Source organism: Dromiciops gliroides, chromosome 4 (genome assembly GCF_019393635.1).
Source record: "Dromiciops gliroides isolate mDroGli1 chromosome 4, mDroGli1.pri, whole genome shotgun sequence".
Lineage (NCBI taxonomy): Eukaryota > Metazoa > Chordata > Mammalia > Microbiotheria > Microbiotheriidae > Dromiciops > Dromiciops gliroides.
In genome coordinates this window covers 305,527,293-305,536,693 of record NC_057864.1, presented here as the reverse complement: position 1 = coordinate 305,536,693, position 9,401 = coordinate 305,527,293, and the positions used below count along the sequence as shown (strand labels likewise).

The 9,401-nt window shown below is 39.5% G+C and overlaps 1 protein-coding gene across 1 annotated transcript in view; it reads left to right on the top strand.

Annotated features, from left to right (window-relative positions):
* The first annotated feature begins 252 nt into the window (after positions 1–252).
* The window catches only part of IBTK (inhibitor of Bruton tyrosine kinase), a 93,710-nt gene continuing 84,561 nt past the window's right edge, over positions 253–9,401 (top strand). Inside the window, exon 1 of the mRNA XM_044001957.1 lies at positions 253–579. The gene's annotated coding sequence lies outside the window, so the exon portion shown is untranslated. The remainder of the gene's footprint in view (positions 580–9,401) is intronic.

The following is a 9,401-nucleotide window of genomic DNA, read 5'->3' as shown; positions in this document are numbered from 1 at the left end:
GGCTGACCCCCGGAGGCTGCGTCTGAGGAGCCGGCCAGCCTGGTCCGTGACAAAACCTCACCGGGGACGCGGACCCGAAGGAGCTGGTTCCTCCAGGGCAGCTTCGGCCCAGACTTCCTTAAATTGTGTTTCCCTAAGTCCTTCCCACCCGCGGGGCCGGGGTTAGGGTCAGGGTCAATCAGAGGCAGCTGGGAGTCCTATGGGGGAGGGGCGCGAGGTGGACGTGGAAGAAGCTCTGGGTAAAGGAAACGGCCGCGGTTCGGGGAACCTTGGCTGCCGCTCAGCCAATCCCCGAGAGGCGTCCGTGAGCCCCAGCCAATCAGCACGCGTCTTGTTCCAGGGTGGGTCCCTCCTCCTTTACACCGTCTCCCTCTCTCCTCCGCTCCAGCACCTCGTCCGCTCCGGTTGCTTTTTGAGGGTCATCGCAGTTGGCCACCGCCGGAGTCTCCGGACAGGGCACTGGGAACCTGCTCTGCTGGCGCTCCTCGGGTTCCCCTGCTGTTGTCACTGAGGATGAGTGCCCAGTCCGCCGAGTTCAGACCCCGTGGAGACCGCCGGCGCTGTTTTATCTAGCGACTGGTGAGGGGCGGCCAGGGGGCGGGGAGGCGAGCCCCAGCCTGAGGGAGATCCACCCCGCCCCATCAGGCCGGGCTGTGTGTGTGGTTTGTGTGTGTTCGGGGGTGGGGGAGGGTGTTAGACCCCGCCCGAGGGTGTTGATCTGAGGACTCAGTGAGGGGTGGCCTGGGCTAGGCCCTCTCTGGATGAATGGTCAGTTGGGTTACGTGATTTGTAGCACCATCTGCCTTTGTGGATGCTGCGTCCCATGTACCTGACCTTTGACTTGGGACCACCTTCCCCCAATCCCTCCGCCCTCACTTGTTCTGGGGCTCCAGTGCCTCCCCAGATCCTGACCGTGGTTGTCACATGATGTGGTTCTACAAACATTGTTATGGTTGGGGTCCTATAGTCTTGGGCTGGAACTCCGAAGCTAGAGAGTTGAGCTCTAGGTTTTTTAAGGGACCACGCTTGGGGAAAACAATTAATTCCCTTGTACTTGAATCGAGCACATGAAATGCGGAAACGGGAACTTTACACTTATTTTAAAACCAATCTCACTTAAGTTCCTTTGTACTTTGGCTGTAGAACAAACCTTTTTTCTCTTCCCTCCTTCCCCCCCCCCCCCTTGAGGAAGGATTTAGGTGCCATTTTTTAAATCCACAAATTAATGGTTTTAAGATTTTGAGTGGCAGCAAAAAAGAAGGTTGCTCATTTACACATGACCAAAAATCACAACTACCTTGGAATACAACCCCTTCCCTCCCTCTATTGCTTTATTCATATAATATGTTTCTGCCCTACTTTGGAATGAAGAGCAAATTCAAAATACCTAAGTACTTTTTTTTTGGTTGGTATTGGAAGCCCCAAATGTTTTAAATTTTTATTTTATTTTCATTTTAGTTTAAAAACATTTAAAAAATTTTTGTAAACTTCTTGGAAACCAAAATATATTTTGGGCATTGCACCCCATTCCAAAAAAGGGCAGAGAAGCTTATATTTGTCAAGCAGTTTGAAAGAAGTGTTGAAATTACTGGTCTTGTGTATATGTCTCTTTTCATAGGGTTGTTGAAATAAGCCTTTTGAAAAACATAAGCTTTTAGGTACAGAACAGGCAGAATTAGAAAATAAATCAGTATAATTGAATAAATGTCGAATTTTATAAATGGAAGAAATTAGCTGCCGCATCCTGTGAAGTTTCCCCTAAAAGTAAGTTGGGAAAAATTATCCAAAATAGAGTGTAAATATTGCCCTAGTAGGACAACTAGGTGGCACAGTAGAGTGCCAGGCCTGCAGTCAGGAAGACCCGAGTTCATATCCAGCCTTAGACACTAGCTGTGTCACCCTGGGCAAGTCACATAATCCTATTTGCCTCAGTTTCTTCATCTGTAAAATGAGTTGGAGAAGAAAATGTCATGTTATTCCAGTATCTGCCAAGAAAACCCCAGATGAGGTCATAAAGAGTCCAACATAACCGAACAATGACAACATTGTCCTGAAGAGGATTGGAATAAATTTTCTATCTACAATGCAATGAAATTTTTGATAAAATAGTAAAGAGAGAAAAATAACAGAACAACTTTTTAAAATGTGATAAAGGATAAGTTTTATAACTTTATATGAATAACAGTTTTAATGCCATTAAAAAGATTGTTTTTGATTTTGGCTAATCATTTAAATATTTCATTCATGATGTCATTTTATTTAAGAGTCATAGAATGTTAGGACAAAAAGTCTCCTTAGAGATTATCTTAACTAGTTTTCTAGAAGAGGATTTTAGATTTAGAGTTTGAAGGGACCATAGAGATCGTTTATTTAATCCCCCTCATTTTACAGATGAGGAAATGGAGGCCCTAAAGAGGTTAAATGACTCATTTGAGGTCACCGAGGATAGTAGTGTCACAGAATATAGGTCCTCTGATTCTAAATCCAACACTCTTTCCTCTATACCATGTTGCATCTGCTCCCAACCTACATACTATTTTGGATTTATGGAATATTTTTGTAATTATTTGTTAATTATTTAGTACCTGGTGTGCATAATATATAGTCTTAGGGACTGTTGGGGGTAAAAAACACATGAGAGTTCTTGTTCCTCAGACCTTCAGGAGTGTAGGGTCTCTTTGGAGAAAAAAGACAAGCACATAAACAGGTACCTATACAATTGAAGAAATTAAATTGATTCTGTATCATTTTATATTGATTCCACTCTGTAATTGATCCTATTCTGTATTATTGTCCTGTTTGGTATGGTTGCTCAAGCCACATTTCTGTCCTTGAGTAGAGCTCAAGAATTCAACTAAAGTTAGTTTGATAGAAAAGTTGTTATCTCTCATGCTGGTATTCCCTGGGATACTTCTTGAATATCTGTTTAAGCCTCACAAAATTATGACCCTCAAAAAATATGTCATAAATCCTTTCCTGGTCTTTCTGTAGTTTTTATATATTTATCTCTGCATCTTTTTTATTCATTCATTCATTCATTTATTCATTTATTCATTTATTTATTTATTATTTATTTATTTTTGAGGGGCAATGGGGGTTAAGTGACTTGCCCAGGGTCACCCAGCTAGTAAGTGTCAAGTGACTGAGGCCAGATTTGAACTCAGGTCTTCCTGAATCCAGGGCCGGTGCTTTATCCACTGCGACGCGTAGCTGCCCCTCTGTATCTTTTTATTTCTTCCTAGTCTGTTAGTTGTGAGCCTCCAGCAAAGACTACAAAATACATGTAGGTTCCATAAAACCACTAACATTCCTTAATTGTTAGGCCAGAGATTAGTCTCCCCTGAATGCCAGCCCATCTTTTTCAATATAGCCAATTTAAGTTCTTGTCCCAACCCTACAACCTATCACCCTTTTTTCACCTCTACCAAGACCCCTTCATTGTGTGTTAATAAAAAGGGTCCCCTCCTCTGTAGTAGCTGTCTTTGCTGAGATTGCCAGTGTGACTCACTTTTGTTAACAGTTAAACATATCACTGTTAATAAAAATCTTGTTTGGAGTATGTACCTCAGTCTATCTTGATTAAATTTACTTGAGTACTGTGTACATATTATGATATCATATACATATATATGTATGTACAGTACTGAGATGAAATTTCAGAAGAGGGAGAAATTACTGTCTCTACTAGTGATCAGGGAAGGATTCATAAAGGAGGTGGTACTTGAGTTGGGCTTTGGGATATGGCTACTAATTAACTAGGTGGAGAGGAGTGAGGAAAGCATTACAGGCAGGTAATCATGGAATAAATAAAGACTTGGAAGGAAAAACTATGGAAGGCATATTCTGGGGACTATTAGTAAACTGTCATGGCCAGAGTGAAAGGATCTACTAAGTATGTATTAAGATATTGGATTGGAAAAGCATGTTGAGAGCACAATTGTGTAGTGCCTTGAATATTATGCTAAGGAATTTGGACTGTCATTTTTATGTTTTAGAGGAGAGAAGTGATAGAATTCAAGCAGTGTTTTAAGGAAATCAGATAGTTTAATCTGGCCTTGATATACTTAATGAATTATAATGGGAAGACACTGGAGACAAGAGGCTCTTGGAATTGCACAGATTTGGGCCTTGAAGGGTTATTTCTGTGGGAATAGAAAGATAGGAACAGACACAATTTGAACAAAAAATTGGGAAGGAATAAGTAATTGACTTGGTACCTGATATAAAAAATGACTCTCAAGTACTGGGGTGAGAGATGATACTATTGACAAGGCTACTCTTAGGGAGTTTTAGGTAATGAGACTAACAAGTGGAAATGTCCAGGCAGTTTAAGAAATGGGATTGTAGTTTGACCAAGGCAAAAGACAGATATTTATTTGCCTTATGAGTAGATGGAGGTATGAATAAGAAATAGTATAGCCACTACAGTAGAAGGTCTATGGCTGAGCCTTGAAGAAAGCTTCAGATTTGGAGTGTGGAAGGAAGAAGACCCAGTCAAAAAGAGAAAAGTTTGGATCAGAAATGGGAGAAACCAGATAGCATAAGGGAAAGAGTATTATGCAGGGATGAGCAGTTTGACAATCTGTTACATTGATTAACCGGGTTAGGGTAGTCAACAGTGTCAGTTGCTGCAGAGGAATTGTAGAGGGAAAACTTAAGGAAATATTCATATTTAGGAAATTAAAAGTTACTGTTAAACTTTCTAGATACTGTTGTCAAATTCAAATAGAGGATCCCTGAAGGTATATAGATTTAGAAAATCACAAATTAGTATTATGTTGTATTGCATTTTTATTCATTTGGTTCAATATTTCCTAATTACATGGGACCAGACCAAGATCTGGTTCCAGCACTACTCAGGAGTTTTGCTGGCTAAGGGAGTTTGACACCTATTTTAGAGTGTAGTTTCAGTTAGGTGAGTATGTAGGTAGAATGCACACATTCAGATAAATGCAGACTAATTTAGACACTTAGTCATAGAAGGAAGGAGACAAATAGGATAATAATTATAAAGAGCAACAGGTTAAAAAAGTTTTTTTTTCCTTTAAAGATACAAGATAGTGAACTTACAGGTAAAGGAGAAAACCTTTTTAAAGAAAGATCTGAAAATAGATTGCTCATAATCTAGAACTTATCCCTTTTAGTTTTGTTATTCTTTGTGTCTTTGTCCAGTCATTGACCAAGATTGTACTCTACGATGTCTCTCAGATATATCCTGTACTTTCTTTCAATCAACAAGCATTTTTAAGTGTCTCCTATGTGTCAGGTACTATTTTAGGCACTGTCAAGTACAAATATAAATAAAAATAATGAAACAATCCTAGCTCTTGAGGAACTTACATTCTGGGGGAGCCAAATAGACATAAGTATATAGACATGAAATAGAAAGAGAATGTATACAAAGCAAAATAGTTAAAAGGTGGCTTGGGAGGGAGGGTGCTGGCTCTCGAAGGAAAGACTTCATGTAGATGGTGATGTTTGCGCTGTATCTTGAAGTAAGAGGTATTTGATGAGTCAGATTTGTGGAGGGAATACATTCCAAGCATAGGAGATGACCAGCAAAAAGATATGGAGTTGAGGGATGGTATATGTAAAGAATAACAAGTAGGCCAGTATTGCTAGATCATAGAGTGTGTTAAATGATTAGAAAGGTAGAAGGGACCAGGTTGTGAAGGGCTCAAAAGATAGAGAAATTTATATTTTATTTGAGAGTCAACAGGGAACCACTAGAGTTTGAGTAAAGGGAGTCAGATCTGTGCTTAAGAAGAATTATTTTGGCAGCAATGTGAGGATAGATTGAAATGGGCTGACTTGAAGTTAGGAGACCTATTTGGGAAGCTGGTGCAGTAATCCAGGCCAGAAGTGATGAAAACTTTAACCAATGTGGTGGCTGTCTGAAAAGATGTGAGAAATGTTGTGAAGATAGAAATGTCAAGATTTGGCAACTGATTAGGCACATGGGGTGATATATCAAGGTTACCAACTTTGGGATACTGAAAGAATGGTGATGCCTTTGCCACAGGTAGGAAAATTTGGAAGGGAATTGGGCTAGTGGAATAAGATAAGTTCTCTTTGGGCCTGTTGAGTTTTAGATGGGACATCCAATTCAAGAGTCCAAAAAGCTGTTTGTGATATAGGACTGAAGCTCAGGGATTAGGGCTGATCTGTGAGTCACCTTCATAGAGATGATAATTAAACCCATGGGAACTGAACAGGCATCGAGATACAATGTAGGATTCATGAGTTATTTTAAAAATATTTTCATAATTTGAGCATAATTGGTTTCATAATCTGATGTATCTTATTTTATGCATTTAAAACATTCTTCTGAGAAGGGGTCCATAAGCTTCACCACGTGACTAGAAGGTTAGGAACCATTCATGTAGGGGAAGAAAACGACCCAGGACTGAGCCTTGGAAGAATACCCAGAGTTGGAAGTTATGTTGATGATGAGCCAGTAAAGGACACTGAAAAGAACTCAGGTTAGGAAGAGAGCCAAGAGAGGGTAATGACATAAAAAGCCATAAAGGATAAAATATCCAGGAGGGTGGGGTGGTCAGCAATATTAAATATAGAAGAAAAGTCAAGAAGGAAGAGGATTGAAAAAACAATTTGGAAATTGCCTAGACTATTTCAATAGTTTCCTTTCTGGTCCCTTCACTCCATTTTCCATATAACTTCCACTTTCCTTTGCTTAAGAACTTCAGTGATGTCCAGTTCTAGAATAAAATATGAAATCCTCTTTGGCATTTAAAAGATTTTAGAATATGGTTTCAACCTATCCTTCTGGATCGGCAGTTCTTTGAATGTTGTGTTTTTTTTCTTGGAACAATGAGGGTTAAGTGTCTTGCTCAGGGTCACATAGCTAGTAAGTGTCAAGTGGTCAGATTTGAACTCAGGTCCTCCTGAATCCAGGGCTGGTGCTTTATCCACTGGCCCACCTATCTGCCCCCTGGGTCAGCAGTTCTTAATCTGTGGTCCATGGACCCCTTGGATAGATTTCAGGTTGGATGGAAAAAAAATTACATCTTTTCACGGATTTTTTTGTTTCCATTCTAATCTAAAAATGTTTATTTTGTGCATTAAAAAAATTATTCTGAGAAGTGGTCCATAACCTTTACTCGCAAAAATGTGAAGAACCCTTGGCCTACACTGATTTTACATCACTGTCCCTCATTCATTCCCCATCTCTTCTTATTTCTGCCTCTTGGAAGCCCTAGTATCCTTCTTTAAGTTGCAGCTCAACTGCTACTACCATCTCCATAAGGCCCTTCCTGATTTCCTGAAACAACTCCCTCTTCCCCCTTCTCCCCCTTTTCCCCCAAGGTGTTTCCTTCTCTTTTTTATCATTCTCCCTTGTAGAATGTATACATTTTGTGTGAACAATACTTGTTGAATTGAATTTCAAGATCATTTCTGGTCTATTTTAAGAATGTGGAAACAGGGCCTGATCAAGTGATTTTATTCATAGTAAGCAGCAAAGTCATGATTTAAAGCCAGGTTCTCAGAATCAATATGCAGTGTAGTTTGTATTATATTGTGCTTTTTCTATTGACTAGAGGAAAAAATTCAGGGAAGAAGGTGCTAGAGGAACATTTAGCTTAAAAAAAAAACAAGGATTTTTATTACACAGGGAGTCATTGAATTTAATAAATCAGCTTCTTAATGATTAGGTTGTATTTGTATACAACCTTACAAATGTTAAGATCTATAGTTAAATCTTTTAGAGAAAGTTCTTTTTTTTTTTTTAATACAGGTAGTAAAACAAATTAAATGAACACTTTATCATTTTGGAGAAGGTTTTTTTTTTTCCCTCCCAATCCAGGTAGTAAAATGAGTATTTTGCCATTTTATTTGCTTTGGAAAGGTAGATATTTGCAAAATGTGTTTGTTGTGAAAATTTATTTAGAGGCCTGTCCTGCATTTGTTGAATATATCTGGCTTAGTGTCATCCCTGATGAATACTAATTTACTCCAGAGTTGAGAGCAATTCTTAACCATACAGTTTGAAATTATTTTATTCTGGCTCTATAAATGATAGTTTAGATCTATGCAGAGAATGAAGAACTATTAAGTTTAGGCAAAAAAAAAATGTGATGAACGTCATAGGATAATAGAATGTAGAGCTACAGGATAATTTAGAGATTATCCAGTCAGGGTTCAGAGAGATTAAATGCTTTTTCCTAAGATGACTTAAATAGAAAGCAGTAGAGTCCTTTAGCCCTGGTTTTAATTGTGTATTATTATTATTTTTAAAATGGAAAAGCCAGAAATTTATGGTTTGAATTTTTAAAATTAGCTTTTGCATAAAGTTGTAAATAGACCAATATGAATTATCAGTCAACCAGCAAGTATTTGTTGTGTCTTTTATGTAGCAGGCATAGTGCTAGACACTTTGGTTTTAAGTACAAAGAATGAATTAATCTCTGTTGGCAAGCACTGGAGGGAGACAACAACAAAATATATTTAAAAATATGAAGTCAATACAAAGTAGTTAAATATAAGGTAGTTTAGGAGTGAAAGCACTAGTGGTTGGAATAATCAGGAAAGATTTCATATAAAAAAGATGGTAATTGAGGTGCATCTTTAAGAAAAGAAAGGGACACTAAAGAGAAGTTAAGGAGGGAGTACATTCCAAGCATGTGGGACAACTAGTGCAAAAGCAGGGAGATGAGAGAAGTAGTGCTATGTGTGAGGAACAGAGGAGAGAGGAAGGGACAATCATTTATTAAATGCTGTATTATATCATTTGATTCTTACAACAGTCCTGGGAGATAGGTGCTATAATCTTCATTTTATAGCTGAGGAAGCTGAAAACAGATAGGAATTAAGTGACTTGGCCTGGGTCACACAGCTAGTATGTGTATGAAGGTGGATTTGAACTCAAGTCTTGGCTGGATTGCTGAGTACAAGAAATGTCTATTGAGTCTGGAAAGATAAGTTGGAGCTAAGTTGTGTAGTAGTAGTAGTAGTAGTGGTAGGCCTCCACCAGTCGAGGCTGACCATGGATCAGCGCCTTGAAGAGCCACAGGCCACAGTGTGGCTGTGCAGTCCAATACGGGAGCCGCTGCTCCTGAGTGACTTATAACCGGTAACTGCTGCATCCCGTGTTGTATCTACCTCATGAGGAGTATAGCTGGAGTGTCTTCTCCAGGGCGTTGGCCTGGGCAGATCAATAATATGGAAAACAAGCTCTTGCCCATGCAGCAGGTTTTCCCTCTCCTCGACACTGGTGGATCCAAAGGAGAGGCAGAGCCAATACAGTTTGGCACCAGTGCCACCGCAGGAGTTGCCAGAGGGATGTGATATCCAAAATCCAACTGCCTAAGGGACTCCGACTCCTGATTTTTCCTCGGGGTTAACTCCGGAAGCCTTTCCCATATATGGGTATAGCCACAAGG